Here is a 25,241-nt window from a genome sequence, read left to right on the forward strand (position 1 = left end):
AGAAAACACCTGCTATGAAGTTCCTTGGAGATCACCTGTCTAAAATCTGGTCAGTTGAGGGTTTCTTGATTGAGCTGAAAATGATGATCATGGCAGGGGATTAAGAGGGAAGCAAGGTGAGGTGAGGCTTGTTATTTGGAAATTTGACTAAAAGATTATAGATAAATTTTTTGCCGGTCTGTGGTCTTTAAGCCCATCCCCTGCCTTTCGGCTTTGAGTTGATATTAAGAGTATCCTTCATCGGTCTGGCTTGGGGAATAGCAAATAATTGAAGGTGCGCAACACTTTGAAAGGCTGAGCTCAGAAATTAGGTTATCACTCAAAACACAAGCAGCAGTTCTTTTAGGTAGAGATGCTCAGTTATTCAATGTACCTGTATAGTCCTGCTAGGTCAGTGGAAACAAACCGAAAATACAACACATGTCTAATGTGACACTGTGTCAATGTTGGCACAAACAGAGACGCTTTAGTCAACGGTGAAGATTCTCAATTTCAAGACAAACGCATGTTTTCAAGTGGTGGCCTGATGGTTTGAAATTGAGACTTGCATTATATGTTTTGGGCTACATACGGGCAGTGCAGGAAGTTGTAATATCATTAAATATCATTAAATGTATTTAAATGGGTAACATACAGTATGTACACCGTAGATTAAAAAAAACATTTGTATTTGGACATGTGTTTCTGGCCACCCGAAGTCCAATATTCACTCTTCTTTTACCTCTGTTTTGGTCTCCTCTCCTGAGGGATATATCTGTCTCTTTTGTTGCTTAACGCTTCACTATATTTGCCAGGTTGTGGCTGACATTTGTTGTTGTTTGGCACTGGGTAGTTGGTGTTCAGTGGGTGAATAAAATGTTTTTGCTTGCTGTTGTAATCCAGAAAACCATAACAATGGGCTAAAATAATCTAAAACATGCACCAAATGTCTTAATCCATTGTTCATATTAAGTAAGTGCAAGACAAATGGCCATACAAAAATTCAAGAAGATACAATATGACCAGAGTTGCCTGTTTTGATAGTCGAATATGGTTTTTTGGAACATTTTTCAACAACAAAATTGTGGCTAAAATTACAAGACATGCCCAAGGCTGCCCGTATTGGTGGCTGACTTTGTCATGGACCTATATGGGAATCATATGATAACCGAGTAGGAATATTTTCCAGTATGAAATAGATGTATTGCTTTCATGTTGCAACTACCCTCAGGATGAAGATGCACAGTGAGAGCTTTGCAAGGTTGAATGGTCGAGGTCATCAGGCAGCTGTGTGACATATTGTCCTGATGTTTGGCTGAATGGGGGCCTCGTGGGCCTCCCCGCCCCCAACACACACATCCACTCATCCCCGCTTGAAACACATGAGGCCAGACTAGCTCAGATGAGGAGCTTGTGGCGGTTGACCATAAAAAGAACATCAGGGCAATGAGCCACAAAGAAAAGAAGGAAAAGTGAAAGAAAGGTGCTGAAAAGGGAGGTGGATGAAGATGGAATAAAAGAGGACGTTGAAAACAGGTTGGTGAACGACTAAAATGGAAGTGTGAGAGAGAGGTAAGAGCAAAGGTTAGAATAAAGAAGAGCATGGCAAGGAATAAGCCAAAAAAGATGGGGAAAAGTGAAAGAGAGATTGTGCGCTTTGGGCCAAATGGAAGCTACACTGTTCCAGCTGTGACCATAAAACAGCAGGTGGATGCCATCATTAGGCCTGGCAGATAAAGCAGGAATCCCAGAGCCCCAGCACTCTCTTTGCATCAGGCGCTCAATAACTCTAGGATCACGCGTTGATGCCGTGACATACAACATGACTCTGGATTGAACAGGAAAAGCCAATGAATTTAAGAATGACTCGACCTAAATGTATCGCATTGACTCTTTGTCAAGTCTTCTGTTTGTAGTTCTGGTGCAATATAATAATAATTTATATGAAATGCCTCAATGAGGTGTTGATTGTTGATTTGTATTCAAAGTTATTATCAGACGTTGGCTTCATTTTAAGTTTGACTAATTCATGTTAATTAAAATCTGTGTTTGAACCTTTAACTTTTTGTATTGTTCTTGTGGAATAAAACTCTTCTCATAGCCTGTGTATGAGTTTGCCCTCACAAGATTTTCTTTTTTTCAATTGATGTTGTAAAATATCACCCTCCCATCTACTGTAGTGGGTTAAAACAGCAGGTTGAGTTTCTCAGAGTTTACATGGTTTACCTTTATTAATGGTATGACCAAAAAGCACAGTATTTCCTGAGGATCCTGGTGGTTTTGTTGTAAATTGTGTTTTTTTCTTTCATGACTGGACCTTTATATAGGGGCATAGTGGCTTATTCTATAGTCAGAAGCAGTGGCGGCTGGTGATTTTTTTTTTGGGGGGGGGGGCGCAGTTGGGCGGCGTGGTTTAAATAGCACTCAATAACACCTGAAGTGGCACCCCTCATTACACTGGCACCGTCATATGCCTAGCAGATGAGTTTACTTTTCTGCTCACCTGGGAGGATGGCAGCAAGGCGTTCTTTTAATGCCACGGCAATGGTCTCTGCTGTAGCTGACTGCAGAGGGATGAACTCAAAGAATTTTTCCTCCACATTAGCACCATTGATGTTGCGAAGCACAAGCACAAGTTGGGTTTGTGTGCTAATGTCCATGGTCTCATCTGCTTGGATCGATAAAAAATCGCTGCTTTGAACTTCACTTATGATCTGTTCCCTCACAACAGACAGCATACAGTCAAGAAGCTCATTCTGGACTGTTTTGGATGTTCCGTTAAACACAGTCGCGCTCTCGAGATGCTCTTTCAGTGCACTGTCAAGTGAGGCAACGACGTCCACCAAGCCACGCAGGGCCAACTCAAATGCACCACAGAACTTCACACAGTCCATTATTGCAAACAGGCTTAGCTTCATGCTGTTAGCTAGATGGCTGCGGCAAGATTCGTGCTTCTTACACTTCTCGGTGCAGTGCTTTAGATCCCTCATCCCCGTTGTAGTCCAGAGTGTTTCAGTCCCAGGACTTTGGAACAACAGACGGGGAAACAAAAAAAACATTACTCACTGAGCATCCAGCTAACCAGCTCCGGTTAGCATATAGGCTTGAGGAGAAGCTCCGGGTGTACGTCCTTCCGCGGTCAGTGCTTTGCTGCTGAATTTTTAAATCCGGACGTTCTGGTCCCAACTCTTACAGCCTCTTCTTGTCAACATCTGATCGTCGGTTGAAAGGTGTTTCGCGTAGAGATACCACAGAGTTTTCAGTCGCCATACTAACATAATCAAAGTCTCTGCTAGTGTTGCTCGCGTAGCTACGTGGGAGCTATATGGGCTGTGAAGGAATGATAAAGGTCTCTGATTCGACGAATAGTCCAACCACGTTGCAATGAGAAACGATGTCATTGGCTAGGGCGCACTTTTGTGCGCCCGACGATTCTCGTTTCATCCGTCAATGAGAAGCTGTACTCGCCGTAACGCCCCTGAAATGTTTGCTCGTTTCCATAGACTTCCATTTGTCCGGCGCCCCGAGAGGGGAGGGGCTTTTCTCAGTGATGATGAATGGTGATATATTATATTTGGTCACATTTAAGTGGTTGTTGACAGGGGCTTACGGTCTCCCACACACATTTAGCGCGTCAACACGGTATATTTCATATTTAAATTATTTGGGATATAATGTTTTTTGACAATGTATATTATATTTTTTTTTTTCTTTTTTTTTTCATCGCAAAATTTTAAGAGGGGCGGCGCCCTAGCGCCCTCTATTGACGCACCGTCACTGGTCAGAAGTACATGGAATATAGAAAAGAAAACATTTTAATGTCATCATGGATATGCTGAAGGCTTTACTTAATAAAGGGTCTGCTTGGCCCCATACAATTATACAATATATGAATAAATCCAAATGCATTGAACAGTTGCAGAATGTAAACAATCATTATTTTGCAAATTGTAACATAGTTATAAAAAAAAATGTTAAAACAAATAAGTTAGATATGTGAACAACTTTTTAAACAAAATATTTTAAGATAGTTGTATAAACACTAGAAACTGACCTCAGGCCTGTTGTAGTAGAACAGTGGGCAGCTGTACGTCAGTGGTATAATGTCGGGATGGCAGTTTGGCATAATCACAGTATCGGTTTTCCAACAGTTTTGTGCTGAGAAAACTATGGCTATGTGGGATTTCTTTTTTGGGAATCCCAAAACTTGCAAGCAGCAGACCCAGCTCCTCTCTTGGACACCAGTTCTTCTCTTTCTCTTCATTCTCAGTCTCTCTTCTGTTCTTGCATGTGCAGTAGCGATAAAACCTCTCCTAGCTGGTCCCAGACTATTAACCCATTAGCTAGCAGCTATAGTGTTATCCAGTATGCTGTTCGGCAGTGTAAATTTAAAAATGTACAGTTATTAGTTTAACACGTCGTTTATGTGTCACACGTTGTTTGTATGCCATGGTGTTTCACCACGTTAAAGAGAATTAGTCGTGGGTTATTAATTGTTGTGTTATACCGTTATAACCATGAGTGAGACGGGTACGCAGTCACGGGTCACCGCTCAATGTACTTGCAGCTTTCCCCGGCCGTAGCTCTCTCTGGTGTGGCGGTATATGAAATATTGATACCATACGGAAATTGAAACTGCTATACAGAATGAATCGATATACATAATATATATACGTATGATTTATAAGGACTGCTGTAACGTGTAATTATCTGGAATGTTTGCAATATTGTGCATCCCTCCCCTTCCCTCTTTTTCCCCTTTTTTTTTTGCTCAATGTGAGCCGGTGCGAGAGTTTTGAATTTAGCTGGGAGTGTACCCTAAGAGCTGTCTTCTGGGATGATAGCTTGATGGCAGATGAGAGCTGCCATTGCAGCACCCTGCAGGTGCCCTCGGGGCTAAATGGATGGCTCTAACATGGCACTTTTAGAAGGTGCTTCTTTGCTCTGATTTTGTCTTCACTTGCTGAGTTTTTCCTGCCATTAGCAGACATGTCTATTTGGGATGCATCGCTCTTTTAAGATGTTCTGTGTCCCAGCTTCTCACTGACCTTTCCCTGTTCATGGACAGCATCTCTCAAGAGTACAGGAAGTTAAGCGTTTGATAATCTCGGTTTGGAAGAAGTTTAAATCCTCATTTGAAGTCTTGAGTGACATGTTTGAAAACTCTTTGCTTCACGCATAATGAGAGATAATTTCCAACTGAACTTCCTTGTTTGCTCATGTTGTTTTTTTCTCCTTTATGAATACAATATATTCATTCAATTAACTCTTGTAGACGGGGGAAACTTGTTAAATTGAAATCTTCTCAATCAGTGCTAACAACCACTCACTGAGAATCGCTGTGATGTGGAGGATCTCCCTGATTCTGTTGTTTTGGCTTTGGCAACTCCTGATGCATCTTTTGAGTTTTTGATTGGTCTTTCACTGGAGTTCAGTCTTTTTCCCTCTGTGGCCTCAGCGGGGAGCGAAGTGGTGTGTGGAAGCATGTCATCCCCTGATTTCCTTTTAAAAAGCCGACCCTGATGCTTTTAAATGCATCATCAAGGCAATGGGCTGTCCAAGTCGGTTACAAGTTAACCAAATAAACACTGACAATGAAATTAATAATGCATATTGTTTGCGAATGCCTCAGCTGGATCATTTGACTGATGTATGCAAGGATGGTAATTTATTGAAAGTAAATTCATGTAATTGTGCAGCGGAACTTGATGAAGCAAAAGAAGGTGTCAGCACGGCTTCCATCATCATCAGAAGAAAGAAATCATTAAAGAGCAAAAACAAATCCAACTTCAAAGGACGGTGCAGAACAAACACTTATTTTATGGATGTGTTTCATTTAGACCAAAGTTCGGAACGGCTGTTATGGTAAATATGTCAGAATTGTTGTTGGTTGTTTGCGGATGTGATAGTTTTGGTTTATTTATTTTTCTCACAGTCCACAGGGATGAAAACACTCACTCTGCACATATCAAAGTAGTCAGTGTAAATTTAATTTGAAGATGAGGGTGAACAAGAGCTAAAATGTAGTTGTCATTGTCGAAGACATATTTCAAGGATGAGGAGCTCAACCGACAAGACGATCCCAGCGCCCAACTTGGTAAAAATAGTTTACAACTAAACTGTCTTTATAATGATTATGATGTCAGCAAAGTGACATGATGTGAAAATGATGCATTTGGCTCACTGATTTCAAGGAGAAGAAGTGACAAACTAGCTTTTTAACTCGGAAACAGTGCTTGAAGCATATTATGGGAATGTATGCAGATAGGGAATTCATATTTACTTGCATTTGATCTGTCTAAAGCTTGAATTAAATAATGTGGGCCTTTGCTGACCTATGTGGTTCCTTACTCTCTTTGTCCCGAGATATGCTTACAGTATGCCTGGTATGCACACACAGGCTCAGGCCTCCGCTCTTATAGGTGCTTTGTTTGAGATGGGACACCACAATACGATCCTATTGTGATTCTAAACCTTTTGTGGTATGCTGAGTATTGCGATGATATATATTTCGCAATTTATTACTCTTTTTTTTCTTCAATTTTTGTCCACATCTGTTTTCATTTTCCCCGCGGTTCATGTCGCTTTAATCGTTTTCATTGCAGCACAATGGGTTTGCCAGTCGAGCAGACCTACGCTGTCATAAATGATGCATCATGCACCTGACAGACTGGACTGTTTGTATCACAGTCTGCATAGTCCAAACACCGCTGACTTTACCCGTCACCACACCAGCAAAACTGAAAGTTGTTCCAAAAGTTTGTATTTGTGTTTGCAATATTAATAGTTTATTTATTTAATAATAAAAAAAAACAATACTTTGCAGCAGTGAATTAATACAATATTGCAACGCAAATCAACCCAGGCAGACATTACTCCAATACATCTCCACACGTTTACTCTCCCCGGCATTGCATACTCTGCATTGGACCAAAATTCAATTAACGTAAAATGCTTTTTCAAGTTGTATGAACATGGTTTGAGGCACAGACAGGGTAGCATGTATGTGTACTGTAGGAGAAGCTGCAGAGTTTAGTTTAGTTGTTGTCCTGCTCTTCATCCTGGTCGGCTACAAATGTGTCTTTAAATATCAGTCAGTGACCGCAAACAACTCACTCACAACTTTGCTCATATCTGCACTCACGTCAAAATGACCCAGTTCTCAAATGACATGTCAGATAGACTGTGACAATGGGTGTTAAATATTAATAAAGTAAACCATATGTTTTGAATGGAATAGTATCCATGCATTATTAAGTGAAATTTGCTGTGTCAGCCGTTAATTCATGCTCGTTAAAACCAAATAAAAGACTGAGATGTTGGACATGATTAAACACATTAAAGTGTGTTGTATAGGTTCTCCGTCACGCGGGGGATGCGTGTTCAATAAATGAAGTCAATATCATGTAAACCTGAGATGTCACACATAAGCCTATAATGTATCAAACAAACAGGCTGGTCATGTCTTCTCCCATAAAAAGTTAATTGTAACATAGACACTTCAAGTCAAGGCTTTGATTCCTTATTATAAGTTAGTAAGTTGGCTAACATTCCTTGTCAACTTAACTTGTTACCTTAGCTAATGTGAAATAGTAACACACCGGCTGCCCGTGTATTCCTTCATCATTCCTTCACCTTCAATCCAGTCGCCGTGTATTCTTGTCTTGATTCTTACTGGGATCTTTACAGACATGTCCCCCAATGTTTGAGGGTTTCAACACTTTGTTGGGGTGCACAAGTCATATGTTTGGACCACCAGAGCTAACGTTAGCTGTCTGGCTAGTTTCCTGCTTCCCCTTTCCACCCCATTCCCTCCCTGAGTATGACGTACGGGTATAGTCTCAAGGAGGCGAGCTCATGTGATTGTACGTGTCCTTTTACATACATATATTTGTGTAGAGACGTTAATGTCACAGCAACACACGCACACACACACACACACACACACACACACACACACACACACACACACACACACACACACACACAATGTCGTCGGTTTTGAAGTTCCTGCTCTCAATTATAGATTTAGAAAGAAAGTGCAAATATAAGAATAAACAGGTCAAAATGTGGGTGAATAAACAGTTGTATATATACTGAATTTTATGTTTTACAAGAGCCATGAAACGTGCATAGATTTGATCTTTATTTGGTTCCCCCAGGAAGAGAGATGTGTTGCAGAGCTCTGCATCTGTTTATTTTCCTCTCGTAAACTTCAGGAGGTCTTTTTTAACACTCAATTGAACATACATTGTGAATTTTATTCTTATATGGTTTTGGTTGGGCTACAAATGGCTAAGATGTTTGAGAAGGAGGTGCCACGGTTTACAATTCAATACTGCTATTGCCTGCTTGTGCCCCCTGCCATGTCATATCTGTAGATCTTTTTACCAATGTTTTTTAAAATTAATTTGTTTAATTTGTTTAATTCACAGCCTCCACCCAGTTACAGTACAGTCACCCCTGTAAAGCAGCCACCCAGCATGAGCAACAGACATGCCATGTCATGTTCTTCCTTAGACACATGTCATGAAGCATTTGTTCATCATTTGTGACGTGAACACTTCAGATTTCCACAGTCTGAGAAATGAAGTGCGTGTCCTGGCAATAGTTAAGAAATACAATCCTACCACAGCATGGAGCGTCTCTCCTGCCTGGCTGCTGTCAGCTCTGTCACCCGAGAAGTAAATCACACAGGACGACAGACGAGGTGGTCGTAGTAGCGGCTGGTTCAAAATTACTTTTGTTTACTTCACCAACATGCAGCTCGTGAGCTGAGAAGTCTGGCTTCTCTAGTTTCACCATTCTCTGTTTCCATTACAGTTTTGTCTTTCGATATTTTTGCGACAAGACTTATTGAATATTTATATCATATCTGTGTACAATGACGCAGTTACAAAGAGTGCAGTGCTTTGACTGCTTTGAATCATCCACACTTGTATATATATATATATATATATATATATATGACTAAATGAATAGTGTTGGACTCATCTAAACCGGAGCCAGTATAGAGAATCTTTGATGAATTGCTCATTGGGACGAGTATAACGACATGATAATTAATAAACGGAGCCCGCTCACATGACAGTGACAGTCAACTTGGTTGACAATACAAGCCAGTTACAGCTCAAGTGATTGGTTTCAAAATCCAAATCCAGATTTACAGTGTTCCTCTGTCAGATGAAGAATTGGAAGGGGGGGAGAGCCAAATCACCCATCAGTTTTTCTTCTCTGTCTTTTGGCGTGTTAATTTGATTTCAAACCGCCAAACATGGTGTCATGGTTTTCTGACAGGGCCTTGGGAGAGAGTTTATCTCATCATTAATTAAATATCATATTTCCCTACATACTGCCTGTGCTTAATTAGGAAGAGGGGGTCATTTTGGAGGGCTTATTAACTGGAACAAATTTGTTAAAGCAAGGAGACCGAGACAGATAAAAGAGAGAGGGTGTGAGGGGAGAGGAGCGCCTCTGGGTTCAGTCGTCCCTGACAAGGCTTGGCTTTCATGATTGATAACTGCACCAGTCACGGCTCGAGTCAGACTGGGAGAGATGAAGGAGTAACTGGGGAAGAGACAGAGGGGACGAGAGGAAATCTGGGAGGAAGGAGAAGGCGAAGGGGTGGGGGCTGAGAGGAAATGATTGGAGACATATGCTAGCTCTCAAGCAAGATAGAGTTAGACAGAGAGGAGGGAGATGTAGGGACAAAGAGGGAGGGACAGTGAGATATGAAAACAAAGAGAGAAACAGAGAGAAGGGGATACAGGGAGATGGTGGAGATTGATTGCAGCACTGGGCTACATCACAGAGACTTTATTTATGGTATCCCAACCTCACCACCATTCACATGGTATTTTTAGAATTCTAGATATAATAGCTGGACAAAATATGTTTCGAACAAATCTCTTCTAAATGTTAGTGTCTCATTGTCAAAACTTTTATCCAAACCAGTGTGTGCATGCATGCACTACTGTGTGTGTGTGTGTGTGTGTGTGTGTGTGTGTGTGTGTGTGTGTGTGTGTGTGTGTGTGTGTGTGTTTAAAACCAATCGGGCTTTAAACACACACACACACACAGTTCAGATTTGTGGGAGACACTGTTTCCCATTTTCCTAATTCACTGCGACAATGGGTTTGGCCGGGCCTGTAAGAGAACAGATGTTTTACTCGAATGTGACACCCGGGTTGCCAAAAATTCCCAGTGGCAGTGCGTGTGTTTGGAGCTGATCTAGCACAAGTTTCAGGCACAGCAGACGGGACGTCAAAAGTTACTATAAATCTCAAAAAAAGTATCATCGGGGGAAGTCACACCCTATAATTTCACATGTGTAAGATTTTTGGATAAAAAAATCAGCAGGACACTCAATTTCACTCCATATCTGTATTGTTCTGCCTCTTTGTGGCTTAATTGTAAACTATTGGTGGTGGGAAGTCAACCATTTTTTGGGGAGACCCTGGTATGAAAGGAGAATGTAAGTGATGGAGGAATTATACATACTGTAGGAAGAACACTTACATTCTTCAATAAGTTCAAAGGTAAAATATGGTGTCCCTCAAAATAAAGAAGGACAAATACATTTTGCTATTGGACCCTCCCAGAAACCGTGACGCCGCGTGGCGTAAAGAAGCCTCCCTAATTACATTTTGCAAAACACGGTGGACATATTAAAGACTATGAAGCAAAGTTGTTTAAAGATATGTTTTGACATTCCTGCTTTACTGGATGGTGAAATCTTACAGAGAGACAGGAAAGGCAGAGGTGAGAGAGGGAATGGCATGCAGCAAAGACACACGGAGCACATGCTCTCCCAGGTGAGCTACCGGGGGGATCCGGGTGGATGTCTTTTTAAACCTTAGTCAACAGCTCTATCATCCCAGTGTTAAGAGTAGGGATGGGTACCGAAACACGCTGCAGCGTGCGTCTCCTCTACTCGCCGTGTCATGGCTGAGCTTCTACAAGTCAGCAAACAGCAGACCAGAGACAGTGAAGCCAAGATAGTACGACAACTTACGCTCGTTACCGTAAGTCTAACAAAACCTAAAAATGACAGTACTTTATCCATACACCTGTTCAACGTGCATAAACATGTAAAGCTCTGTTCGTAGTGTCTCACCGCTGCTATGTTTACACAAATACAGCGAGCTGGTCAGCTTATAGCAAACTGTTACAAAGAAGCTGAAACAAAATGTGCCTGTAGAGGTGTGTATTTGGTGTTCTGTAGTGTAAACCATCCATTAATGTGCTCCGTGCGAGGATGTAAACAAATGCAATGGAGCCAGGGGATTGCTAGCTGCTCAAATCATGAAAGCAACAGTGTCGATGTAATTAGTTATTGGAACGAATCAAGTGTTCTTTTTTCTGACTTTTTAAATTACTTTTCACACTAGTGTTTGAGGCTCCTTCGCTTGCTGTCAAGCTCTTGGCATAAAAACACAATTTGTGTTCTTAGCATGTATTGCATGACCAAAACTATGTTCCACCGCAGACTGCCAAGTTTTCTTTTTTTAATTCATCTAGACAGATCTTGAATGGTGTAACTTGTCATTAAGTCAGGTTTTCCTGCAAGGCATTTTTAACTCTTTCTGAGAAAAAACAACAACAACCAAACAGATGTGATAATATCTATGCAACTAGCATAGATATTATTGAATATAGGAAACAACAAACTTCATTAGTCCACGCAACATTTTGCTGCAGGGAGAACTTCTGAGAGCCATTAAATCTTGAGTGGACTGTCTTTGAAGGTGCGGGGAAACACCGGCGCCTTGATTGACAGGGTTGGCCTTGCCTTAATAGAACATAATTGGGCAATTTTGAAGGGTCTCTGAAAAATGACCAAATAATAACACATGACTTATCTTGAGACTTGTTTTCTCAGATAATTGTGCGAAAAGCATCTGGCACACCATTAGTTTCATTTTCATATTAAAATAATAATCCTTTTGAACTAATAGACTCTCTCAAACGTCTGTGCTTGGGTGGTGGGGACCGTGAAGGGGTAAATAATGTATGGTCCACAGGAACTTGCAGAGAAAAGGCAATTTGGGGGTAGAAGGAACAATAACAAGATGGAGACTTTCCTGAAATCCGTCATGTCACATGAATTGAAAGTTGTTTTTCCAACCTTCACATTTCATAGTCATATCTAAGCTACTCTAGCTGTGTCGATTTCAGTTGTTAAATGCTTGAATTCATTTATTACAATTGACCTATTTTGCCTTTTTAAAGCCAATCAATGACAGAATGTGTATCAGGGAAACACTTAAATGGCCAATGCTTCATGTTTAGAACGATAAAATGGCTCGTCTGTGCGAGTCCTTTATAAATGTCACAACATTATGAAAATCAACACTAAGATTATTCTAAATTGAATTACAGTGTGCAACCTGAAACAAATCCATTAGTGCGATGCATCAATCTTTTTTTAATCAATTACTAATGTTAATTTAGCTGCAGACAAATTTCCCTGCAAGTCCCAAAGTATGTTCATATAAAAAAGAAAAGAAAAACAGGTCTTGTGCTTTGCCCGGCCTTCTTACCTTTAATGTGCGAAACAATAACGATTCCCAAGGGGACTGTTATTGTTTGGGTCTTTCTTCCAATGAGAGATTGCACCAATATCAGGTCTCAAATTAAAGGATAATTAAAAAATGTTATTTCAAAGTTATTGTCGTCCATAAAACTTTGATTAGGCAAACATTAGCCACATTAGGGCTTAATGGCCATTGCCCCTGTGATTACAACAACAATTTTATGTACTGCACAAAGCATATGAAGAAATGAATAATTAAGAATGCAGAAAAACGGGGGTTTAAACAGCAATTATATAGCTATTGTTGGGTTGTTTTTAAGAACAGCTTGTGGTAGGTAAAATTATTCTGTGTGATTTAAACAGCAATATTCTCAGAACCCACACTATGTTGCAGAATGACTACAAAGGACAGAGAAAAGGAAAATGTTTCCACTGACATAAGCCTTCATCAAGTGAACAAAACACTATAAGGAATCATTCAGATTTTTTCCATATATTGTATATTTTCAGTTGTGTTCTTAAACAAAACTATTTAAAAAATGTGAACAACTTCAGAATTAAAGCAATATTTATTTTAGGACTGGGTGATAAATATATTGCCAGTCAATGGAATCCTATTTTACGAAAATCTTGTGGAGATATTGCCTCATCTAAATTATAGCAATCACATACTAACTCAACTTTATTTTGCACTTCAGTTCCTAGTTAAATAATCAAAGTGTTTGTTTTCATTTGTCAAGTATTTCATTCACACAGCAGTATAGAAAACTGTGTGATTATTTCATATGCACTATTTATTGAATCATCAGCAAACCTGCTATATTGTGATATATATTGTTATCGAGATAAAGAAAGATAGAAAGTTCTGACCATATCACCCAGCCTTAATTTTCCTTTCTGTATAGCTACTTCCTAGCTTTTACAACATTTATCTCAAAGGAATTCTCTCATCATAACTTTCACCAAAGTTCTTGTAAAAATGCAAACAATTTGAGTGACTACTTTCCAAATGACCCCCTGATGAATATCTACCGTGTATGTATGTCAGCGTTGCATCATTTAATTTCCATTTGATGCCATAAGAAGACCTAATGTAGCAGAAATGTATTGTGACAAAACAGAAATGTCATCGTAGCAGCTTAAACACAAGTATGTTCACGGTAACTGATAATCAAGCGGTTTGTCATTTTAGTCTGAGAGTTTACAAGCAAGCTCCATGTGAAATGAGATGAGTCGTTAGTGCCTAAGGTACTGTTAAATTCAATAAACATTCCAGCCGTTTTCATAAAACCAGTTTATGGCAGCCGTGCGCCATATGCTTTCTTCCTCGTGCCAAAGGTTCAGCATGCAAAAGAGGCCGAGGCTTCAGTCATCTTCTGTACCGCTTATGTCTCTGATAGTATTTATGAGCTGTGTCAGAGCTACATAAAGTTGTGGATTAACATTTTTTACTGTGAAGATATTGCCAATCCATCTCTGGGCACGTCTCAAAACGAGAATTAATGTTTTTATATTAGATAAGCAGGGCTGAGCTTTTTAACAGGGAGGGAAAAAATAATTGCTGATTAGTTGGAGTTAGTGTCTATGGTTTAGCAAGGTCTTTCATATGGAAATAGATTTGTATTTTGTTTGACTTTTTATTAATTTGGGGTTCATGAAATATTGTATACTATCTTTTATAGACATCTGAGTCGGCTCCATTTAATGAAGAAGACCAGAAGATGCAGTTGAAAGCTCAGAAAAACTAATAAATATAACCATTTAGTTTAGATAATTTTCTATAGGCTTTTTCTAAAGGTCACCGATAGTTGTACAGTATATGCTCAAGTAACTTAAGATGTTTATGTTATTGCTAGACAGGTGGAAACTTAGCCCTCTTAAACTCATACTCTATATACTTTAAAATAAAACAATTCTCAGACATCTACCCAAAAATTAAAACCCCAAATGAATATAGTGTATCTCTGCAGCTGCAGTCAATTTTAATAATCTTGGTATCATAAGAAAGATAACATTTTTCAAATCTGTAAGCATCAGTATAGATGCTACGTTATATGTAAAGGAAGATGGAATATATGCAAGTTTAAATGTTCTGCCTAAAAAAATTGTACAGTGTTGGAGTGAATATAAACATCTAAACATCACCTGTGCATAGACTGATGCTAACAAAGTGAAGCAGAGCAAAGTCAGAGAGGTTTTGGCGGAAACTTCAAATTGGCCATTCGGGTACATTTGTGCAGTGTTGGGGGTAACGAGTTACAAAGTAACGGATTACAGTAACGATATTACTATTATAGGTAACGAAGTAAAGTAACGCATTACACTCAAAATATTGGTAACTACACTACTTTACTAGACCTCAGTAACGCGCTTTCCTGCGTTACCCAAGCCATTTTTACCAGTCCGAAAAGTTCTCTTTTAGTGGCGCGCGAGTCACACGACACTTCCTGCATGAACAATAGCAACAAGCTGCTAGCTAGCGCTGATGCTGCTACTGCCCGCGTCCCCTCTGCCCAAGTCGGGTGTCGAGCCTGGTCCCGCTACCTTCGGTGGTTTTCGGGGAGCTAGCGGAAGTTAACGAAGAGCTAGCGGGAGTTAGCGGGGAAGTGACAGAGCGCTAGCAGGAGCCCCAGCCGGCTACAGCGGGGAGCTAACGGGGACTCTGACCGAAGGTAGTAGCGGCTCGTAACCCGACGTTTACTGTAGATTGTTCATGCAGGAAGTGTCGTGTGACTCGCGCGATTATTATTATTGGAAATTATATTAATTAATAATAATAAATTATCATTGAAAATTGAAAATAAAGTGATGAAAGGGCCATAATGTTTGTCCATGTATCTTTGCAGTTAATTTGGACATTTGCTTAAAAAAATGGATAGTAAAGTAACTAGTAGTGAAGTTACTTTTCAAATACAGTAACTAGTAAAGTAATCTAGTTACAATTTTCAGAAGTAACTAGTAACGTGTAACTAGTTACTTTTTCTTAGTAACTACCCCAACACTGCATTTGTGCCATTTGAAATGCTCTCGGATAAATGTAAAACTGGTTGAGTTGAATGTAAATGTCCCTATTGGTATTAATTAAATATAAATACAAATATTTTCCCCATTGTTTTGAAAAAAAAATCAGACCTTTAGTCTGTGGACTATTCTGGACTGTATTCAAGCTCAATGCCTAAAGAATCAGTGTAGTAACACGGTTCCTCCACCAGATGGAGACAGAGGTTGTTTTTTCACACGCAAAGCTCAACTAACTAATATTAAAAGTTACGTTTATTTTCTCTCTTTGGCTGCTGGTTCAGTTAGTTTTGGTGGAAAATAAGACTCTCTGAAGTCTCAGCTTTCATAATGACTAATTGTTTGTGCGGAAAGCATGAAGAAGCAAATTAGCTAGCATTGACATGCACAAATGCACCATTAGCATATTTGCTGTGTACTCATTACGTTGCTTGGTTGAAATGGTTATGTTGAGCTTTTAGCCAAGCTTTTTTCTGCTATGTAGGACTGTCGGACGAATATGTTGCTCCATGTTTAGCATGTTCTTACCTCGTGACTGGTACCGGGGGAGCTCGGGTTCAGGAGGTTACTCTAGTTTCTGTTGATTTCCAAATGTAATGGAATGATGATGATGATTAGTTAACTAGGTTCACAGCTCTGGGAAGCGATGAAGTCCGACCGAGGGGAGCTGAAAAGCTGACACGGCCGTAGCCGCGAGCCACTCTCACTTTGCTAGCTGTATTAGATCCGGTCGCTAGCGCACCCGTTGCGAAGTGTAAACATATTTCCGGTTCATTATGAAACTGTGGAGGGACAAAATAGACTTTGGCGGGCCGCCACAGTCTCTGTCTTTAATTGGAAACTCTGTTCATTGTCAGTGTCCATTCAATATTTTCCATGTTGATAACATGGTTTAACTTGTGCTTCGGCAATATGCTGACAATACTGAAGATCTTATCAAAAAACAAACACAAGGAACAGTTTGTTTTGTTGCCTCTTTCGAAGTAAAGCTGCTCAGTTTTCCACACTGTAATCTGCAATGGAGAAAAATTATATTTTCCTCTGGGCCCATCTTGAAATACATTATTAATTGTGCTTTCATGTTTCTTCATGATGCTAATAAAGCAACAATGCTCCTCCAAATCACCTGAAAAATGAGTCCAAGGACAACGGGCATTGCACAGGAAAGGCGTGGCTGTCCACTTTGAGAAACGATGGGACTCAACAACCAAGATTAATGGAACTCAGATGGCTTTTAATTAGTGCAGCTGTGCTCATTAATTATCTGCCCACAACACAAATGTTTTTATATTTGGGGAAAGTGTTGATTTATTTGATTTTGTTTGCCAGTGGATCTAGATGAATGGGTCTTCATTTTGAACGTTGCCAGCACTAAAAGGAAAGGGGAGCAGAGGAAGTCTTCCTCAGTTAGCCGGTCCTTTACAGACATAATGTAATGGATGATGGTGTGTAATATGACAGCAATCATGAATACTAGAGACCATCTTGCGATGGGTCACACCAGCCTGCAAAGCAAAAATGGACCAGGAGTGTAAAGTGTGTGTGTGTGTGTGTGTGTGTGTGTGTGTGTGTGTGTGTGTGTGTGTGTGTGTGTGTGTGTGTGTGTGTGGGGGCTCATGGGAGGGGGTCATTTTGATATCAACTACACACCTGTAATGTAGCTAACAGCTGTTAATGGAGGTTGCATTGCGTTACATCATGATGCATTCAAGCTCCAAAGAGTAATGTGTATTAGCGAAGGTAAATCATTAAAATGTAGTTTTTGGCCAAAAACTTGAATATAGTTTGAATATGTTTTCACAGCTATGTAAAAGAGATATTAGACTTTACTTTGGTCCAATCATCCAGATTTCTATTGATTTCATTTATTTTTTAATAGGCCTACATTTTTAATTTTGGACAAGTAAAGTTAAAAATAAAGAAAATGGGGTTTTAAGGTGCTCGAAGATGTGAACTGGCTTGGTTTCTCCAGAGATAAAAAATGTTCCTCATGAAATAAAATAATGATAAATACACAAGTAAGCTTTTTCATGAAAATAGACTAACACACAATTGCGCACAATTGAGACGCATCACCCGCAGTGGTCGTCCCCCATGAGGGTAGGCGGAGCTAACGCAACAGATTTTCTTTTCAACTCACTCGTCTGATGCACCATACTGTTGTCAAATCTGTGATCCCGTCACAACAGGACCAATATGATGTAATGACATAAATTGAGAACTTTATATATAACTTTATAACTTTACATTTATAAATGTACCAGTTGGTCATGTGATATCAAAATGTGCGTCTCGACCAGGTGGTCGAGCTCTTCTAACCTCGTTTGCTCAGACAGTTCCTTCCCAGATAGCAGTCGACTCCGGGGCGGATCCGCCTTCAGGTCGGCAGATCCGCCCTGCTGTCAAACTCAGTTTGGCCATGTGCACCGGATATGCCACGCCTCCGGATCGCGCACCTTCAGACCGCGGATTAACTGCGGACAACAGGCGGATGCCGCCTCTCACTGAAGAACAAGCAGAATAGCTGCAGGTGTATTTATATTGCACAAGTCTGTGTAATATATATATATATATATATATATATATATATATATATATATATATATATATATATAATTTATAAGCAAACAAACTATTTTTTATTTTGTATTTAAATATATATTCATAAAAGAATCATGATAAAAAATAGCCTCTTCCCATATGCTGTGTTCTAGAAGATTCTAGGAGAAAGGATAGATGACAACAAACAACCAATCATGATCATGAAGTATGTCTACGCCCTACTTCCAACTGACGTTCACGTCTCATTTCACACCTGTCTTTTCTAATCTGACACCAGCTGCACCACACGTTTTTATAACGTTTTAGGTAAGTGTTCGATATTATATTGGTTGCTACTGTCGATTATGCTGGACTATTTGTGGTTATTGTAGACGCGCCGGAGAGGGGGCGTGGCTAGTGCTATTTCTGTTGTGGAAGTCCCACAAACGTAACATCAAACACCCTGGATCTGGGTTCATAATATCCGTAGCCCCCTCAGCCTCTCCATGACATGAGCTGCGTCTGATGCAGCTGCTTTCAGTCGGCAGGACATCAGTGATGACGATTCAGCGTCACGTTGCACAAGCTTTAATTTATGTCATGGAGCAATAAAGGTGTGTCTAAGCTTTTTGACCAGCTGTGGAGGATGAAGCAGGAGTCAGGACACTGTTTGAATACTCTTCTCAAGAGAGAACACAGGACACTTATACAGCAGACACGTTTGTTCCAGCAGGGATAAAGAATGGATTTAATTGGGGCTGCAACAACGAATCGATAAAAATCGATTATCAAAAGAGTTGGCAACGAATTTCATTATCATATTTGTTGTGTCGCGCGATTATTATGGCAGTCAATAAGTCATGGAGAAGAAGAAGACAAAAAGAGCAAAGCAGAGTAACTTGCCGCCAGCGTTTCTGAGATTGGAGTGAGACACGAGAAAAGCTGAGGTCGTGATCTTCTCAAAAATAGAAGATCTTTGACGAGTCGAGTCTTGGCCAATCGGCGTCTTCATGTTCCTCAAACTTGTTTTTAATGGAAAAAAAGAGCAGAGTAACTGGCCGCCAGCGTTTCTGAGATTGTAGTGAGACACGGAAAAAAGTTTAGGTCGTGATCTTCACAAATAAAAGATCTTTGATGTGTCGATTCTTGACCAATCAGCGTTAAGATGTCTCCAGCGTCTTCATTTCTCTCAAACTTGTTTTTAATGGAAGCTAGTCAGCTTGCTATCACGTTAGCTAACGTGTTTGGGTTGTGTATTGTCGTTAAAGTTCCGTTACAGTTCAGTCTTGCTTGTAAAAAAAACGTAACGTGATGAAACATGCTGTAACCCCCCGGTCTGGTTCAGTTCACACTGTCACTCATTAACGTTAAACCGGCACACCGGAGGATCTGGCTGCAGGTTGTTGTTGTTTTTTACTCAAAGTAGAATCAAATCACGGAGTTGGGCTTAGCCAACAACGTGAGGTCGTGGTCATAAGAGACCCAGATATTGATCAGATGATGTGAATGAAACTAATGCTTTTTTGATTTTTCTATCCGATTCATCGATTAATCAAAAATAATCGTTAGTTGCAGCCCTAGATTTAATGTTAGTTGTTAGTTGACCTAAAAATGTTGGTGCTTGTATTTTTCAGGTTGCTGTAGTTTTTTTTTATTTTGTACAATGCAGTGCAATAGACATATTCTGAGAATAGTATATTGTTGTATCTGTCAATAGCTCAAATTAACTAAATTGTTTTTTACCTTTTTAATAAAAAAATAAATAAATGCATCTGTCATTTAGTGTTAGTATGACGAATGAGTATTTTTCTAACCCCCTTTATAACCATTTCTATGGGGACTCGGATGACGATAGTGAGGAAAATCCTCAAAAAAAACATCCAGAGGTCAAACGACGAGCAGCACAGTTTCCCCTCCTCCCCCTCTTCCACAGACGCCATCACCAGCAGGACAGCAAACACCTACAAGCCAGGGGTACAGACCAACTTGGCGAGGAGGAAGGTGTGGATCAGACACCGTTGCCTGCTGTGGTGAGCAATAACAGCTATGGGATTCAAATTTAACCTTTTAATCATTTCACTTTTTAAGACATTAACAATTGTTAATTGTATACCACGTATATTACAATACACACTGCCACATTGAATCCAAGCGAATATGATTATTAGGATTGCATTACTGGAACTGTATAAAACTTGATGTTTCCATATTTTAAGTGAAATCGGTTGTCCAAATAGTTTTTTAACCTTATTCTAATGTTTTTTTTAACAGCTGCTCAAGTTCATATGATGAGCTTATTGGAAAACATGAAGCAGCAGCTTGACCAATTGATGGTCAAAGTTGACAATCTCGCCAGTAAGCAACACTCAACTGGCCAAGAAGTCGAAGTGACTGGAGACCCGGTTCGTTTACCTCAGTGGAGGAAGTGGACCTTTTCAAAGATCCCTCCAACTTTCAGCTAAAAAAGAGTGTGGTGAGTTTTTTTGTTTTAAGCATCTCAAGCAAATCTGATTAAAATGTATCTTTTATTTGAACTATTGTATGTCATTAACACTTTCGCTTTCGAAAACATTCTGTGAAGTATCAGATATTAATAGTACTTTTTTGATCCATTTTAGATTTCCTCCCTGGCAACCATTGGACATGATACAAAAACGGTGACATGGAACATCCTCGCCCGCATGTTCAGCGATGACGTTGGGAAGACCATCAATTGGAAAGGGGTGAATGGGAAAAGGTCTTTCAGCCAGATGGTGTCAAGGACTCCGGCGTGCTGGAAATATCCCCCCCACTGAACAAACCTAATGTGTATGTGCAGTCAGGTTAAATATTTTCAGAATGAAAGATATGCACATTTTGGGCTGAAAATTAATCGTGTGAAGTTTAAACTAAACCCCATATTATTTTCCGCTAATTCTTGCTGTTCTTCGAGTTGCAGACGCCAATCTTATTTTTTTTTCACTGTTGTGAATCATTATTAGTTGATAACTGTACACGTCAAAAAATAATTGTTTGTCCTTTAATAAAAAACTGTTTTTGATATCATTTATGGTTGCATTTCTTTTTCCATTGATGCATTTTAAATATATGTTGGTTAGCTTTGAGATTTTTCTGTAGTTATTTTGAGTAATGGAGGATCCAAATTGAATATGGCCGGATCTGTGCAGGATCTGGTCCGGATCTTCGACCTGTAGCCATTCCGGATCTGTGCCGGATCTGTGCTGGATCTGGTCCAGATCTTTCGACGTGCATCCGTTCCGGATCCGTCCTGCTGTGAATCTAGCCTCCGATCCAGACCCGTTTTGCAGATCCGTCCTGGAGCCTATGATACCTCCTGGGCGGATCCGGAACGGAGTCAGTTTTCTATCTGGGTTGTCATAGTGAGGGAAAGCCCAAATTGTTTGCAGATTTGTTTTACAAAATGTTTTTTAAACTAAATTAGTATACTTACATGTTTAAGATATCACTTTTCAACCATTCGGTATATTTGAAGTATCAATAGATAAGGTTGATTTGGTTTGGCTTTTTAACCTAATTCAAAAGCTTTCAGCCAATTAGTCATTAAGATGAACAAATATTCCATCTTCTGTCTGTTTTCTGTCCCTTCTCTCTCTCTCTCTCTCTCCCTCTCCCTCTCTCTCTTATCCACTTACTCCTCCCCTCACCCTCCCCACCAGTTTTTTTTCCTTATGGCCGCAGTATATTTCTTTGAAACATTCATCTGAGCATGAATGAGGAAAACGCAATGGCAAGAGCAGAAATTAAAATTTCATTATTTACTGCGCCCGAGTTTGGAAACGCAATTAGTATCTGCACTGTGTGGCCCAGGGATATTTACTGCTTTGGCCTCTTCTTTCTTTATTGTGGTGTTTCTTTCATCCCGTCTAGCAGTCTGTGATGCTATAACTTGCTCATTACCTCTAGTAGCCTGAGACACAGCCGACAATTACACCATATCCGAGGGTTCAGCATGTCAACTTAAGGATGGACACAGAGATGATGCATCTTGCAATGATTGCATATTTCAAGACCCTGGCAGGAGAAATGTTATCATTATCACCCCATAGAGAGTGATTTATAGTATAACTATCCAGCAATTTTGAGAAGAAAGCATTATTGTCTCATAAGGCTGATGTTTAATGAACCATACACAAACATACAAATAAGTCTGTAGCACAATTTAGTTATGCTTTGTAACTTAAAAAGAGATGTTGCAGCCAAATTCAACTTCCATGTATATGGTGTCAAAAATGGTTTCAACCATTTCAGCATATTGGTAACATTTTGACTGACTGATACTTTGCCTGGTTCACAACTGCATGGTGTCGTTTTTTTTACAGACTGGTTGAATGCACAAGATTAAGTTGATTGAAACTTATTCTTAAAACGCACAAAAAAATTCAACAATGTGATCCCATTGCTGTTGGACTCTGTTGACTGTAATCCACATCTCCTTAAAGCTCGACTCAAATCAGTGCGTCTGGCCTCTGTTCTGGCCTCACAAGCCAGACAAAGAGATAAAAACCTCATCCCCAGTTATTCTGCTGACATGACGCTTGTATTACGCCAGACACAGTAAAAACAAAAAGGTTTATCTCCAAACTTGTGAATATTTTCCTCTGCTTGCTTCTATCTGCTCCAGAAAGTTATTTATTTAAATCTACTATGTAAATAATTCTCATCATTTTCAAAACTATACCCTGAGATAATAACATGACTTTTTTAAACTGAGATGTGATTGATTGATGCTTGTTTGAAGTGGTTTAAAGTGCATGTTTCATTCAGCTATGAGGAATACAACATGATGAAAATATGTGTGGTTTGCATGAGTTGTCGACGCTTTCTCTTTTGGTTTCAGGACAGACGACGCAGATATTTCCATTCTCCGTTACAGAAAAACGTGTGTTTCTTGAACACACGTGAGTTGCACAAGAAATGAACGCTGCTGTTTGTCAAGTCAGTGCAAGTAATTAGTTTAGTCATTGATCTTTGGTTTATACTTTTACGATGTGTATGTATAAATGGATGTCGGTGAGGTTTTAATGTGAAAAATGCTATTACACGTGTACTCAGTGTTATTAAATAAGAGAAGTTCCTGTTTTGTTAATGATAAATCACCAGCAGCAAACACAACACAATGGAACCTTATTTGCATACAACATTCACTAAGCCACCACTTTTTCTCACATGTGCAATTAAGGACAAAGCCCAAAGTCTTAATTTGCTTGAAGTGTACTTCTCACAAGCAGCACTGCCAGCTAAAACAAGACACCAACAACAGTAAGAACTGCAGGTCTTTATATTAGTTCTGTTTAACAAACACTTCCTTGAGCAGAGACAATGTTGTTTTCCCTCTCAGATATTTTTTCCTTCCTGTTCCTAGATGTAATAAGCATATGAACACTGGATACAGGAGATCAGACAAATCGCGGCGGGGGATCAAAGGGAGCTATCTGATCTCGCAAAATCATATTAAGGCCTCATTCCGAGACACCGACGTATTGATCACAGAGGAGACAAGTCAAAGTGTTTGGCACTAAATAAAAACCGGGGGGATGACGAGAAGGGAATCGGGAAATCTGCACATGCTGGGGGGTCATTAAAATTGCATGGCACTCCATGTATTCCACAAACAATTGGATGCTTAACTGGAGGGCGTAGAGGGGGAAACAAGAGGAGCGCATGTTCATCATGGATTCTCACAATCTTCCCCCCGACCCCACCTCCCAAAAATATCCCTGCAAACCTCTCCTCCACACTCACCCTTCATTTTATCTATTTCCATTTGTTAATGGCGCCATTTTCAATGAGTGCGGAAGACAATAGGCAGGCAAAGTATCCGTTAAAATAACCCTCCTGTCAAGGTTGCAGGGCTGGTCGCGTCTCAGAGGCTGCGTTGCAACTAGGTATAGAGAGTGATTTGATAATACCGTGCGGGCGGCGCCGTTGTTACCCAGTTTGACTAATAAGTACTTTTCAAACCTGCCCCTCTCCTTCCCATTGAGCAGGAACGCTCCGGTTTCTCTAGGAGTTAACCTTCACACACTATCATTACTGTCACTCTCCGCTGAAACTTCACAGAGCAGCTTACTTTCTGCAGTGTGTGTGCAGGCGTGCATGTCTGCACGAGAGTCTAACTCACTGTTTGTCTTTAATTCCTCTCAATTACAGGTTCCCCTGATGTTGGAGCTGGCTGTTCCTGTGAACTGTTTCCAACATGTGCGTTATAAAAAGTGAAAGCAGCCTTTCAGATATAAACTTTTAGTGTTCTATTTTTCATTTTAGATGGGTCCATCTGCAGAAATTCTGCCATGCTTTGTTCTTTCTATGAATTCCAATGAAGATCCCAAAGTTACCAAAGATAATTGAGATGCTCGGCTTAAGTTTGAGAAAAGACGTACAAAATGATGCATGTGATTTCCTGTTGATATTTCTAGTCTACTGAATTTGGAATATTCATCACTGCATGTTGAATAATCATCAGATTACGTGTCGGGTCCTGTCCTTCATCTGTAGCAAAACTTAACTACTTAACTCTTACAATACTGTATTACACAAACTCCGTGAACAAATGTAAAGACCATGTGTGCCATGGGTTTGTGTGTGGTTGGGTTTTGATTCATTATTTGTATTAATATCAGCATTATTATTATTTTATATCCTCTTATTTTTTCATTTTGTCTGTTTGCTTTACTTTCGTGCAATTTTCACACATTGACAAAACAGATAAAATACTTGTTCTTTGATATCATATTGTACATACTCATCAATAAAGTATATATATATATATATATATATATATATATATATATATATATATATATATATATACATATATATATATATATATATATATATACATATATATATATATCAAAATATATGTCATTGTCATTAATGTATGGGAGAAACGTTTTCTAAATGTACTCTATTTGCATATTGCAAAAATAGTGAACAAGAGTTTTCAAAATGTTGTAACCGTGTAGACTTTAGAATCTGAGGTAACCCGAGTGGACCTGAAGCAGCAGCAGAGACAGGAGATAGTGCTGTATACAAAGCTGTCCAGCATCAAAACAAGTTAATCAATCGGACGATGCTGAAAGAAGAGGGTTGCAACAAAATCAATTCACCCTCATCAATATCACCTGAACAAGCGTCAATCCTAAAT

Source organism: Taurulus bubalis (assembly GCF_910589615.1).
Source record: "Taurulus bubalis genome assembly, chromosome: 16".
In the NCBI taxonomy this organism is placed as follows: Eukaryota; Metazoa; Chordata; class Actinopteri; order Perciformes; family Cottidae; genus Taurulus; species Taurulus bubalis.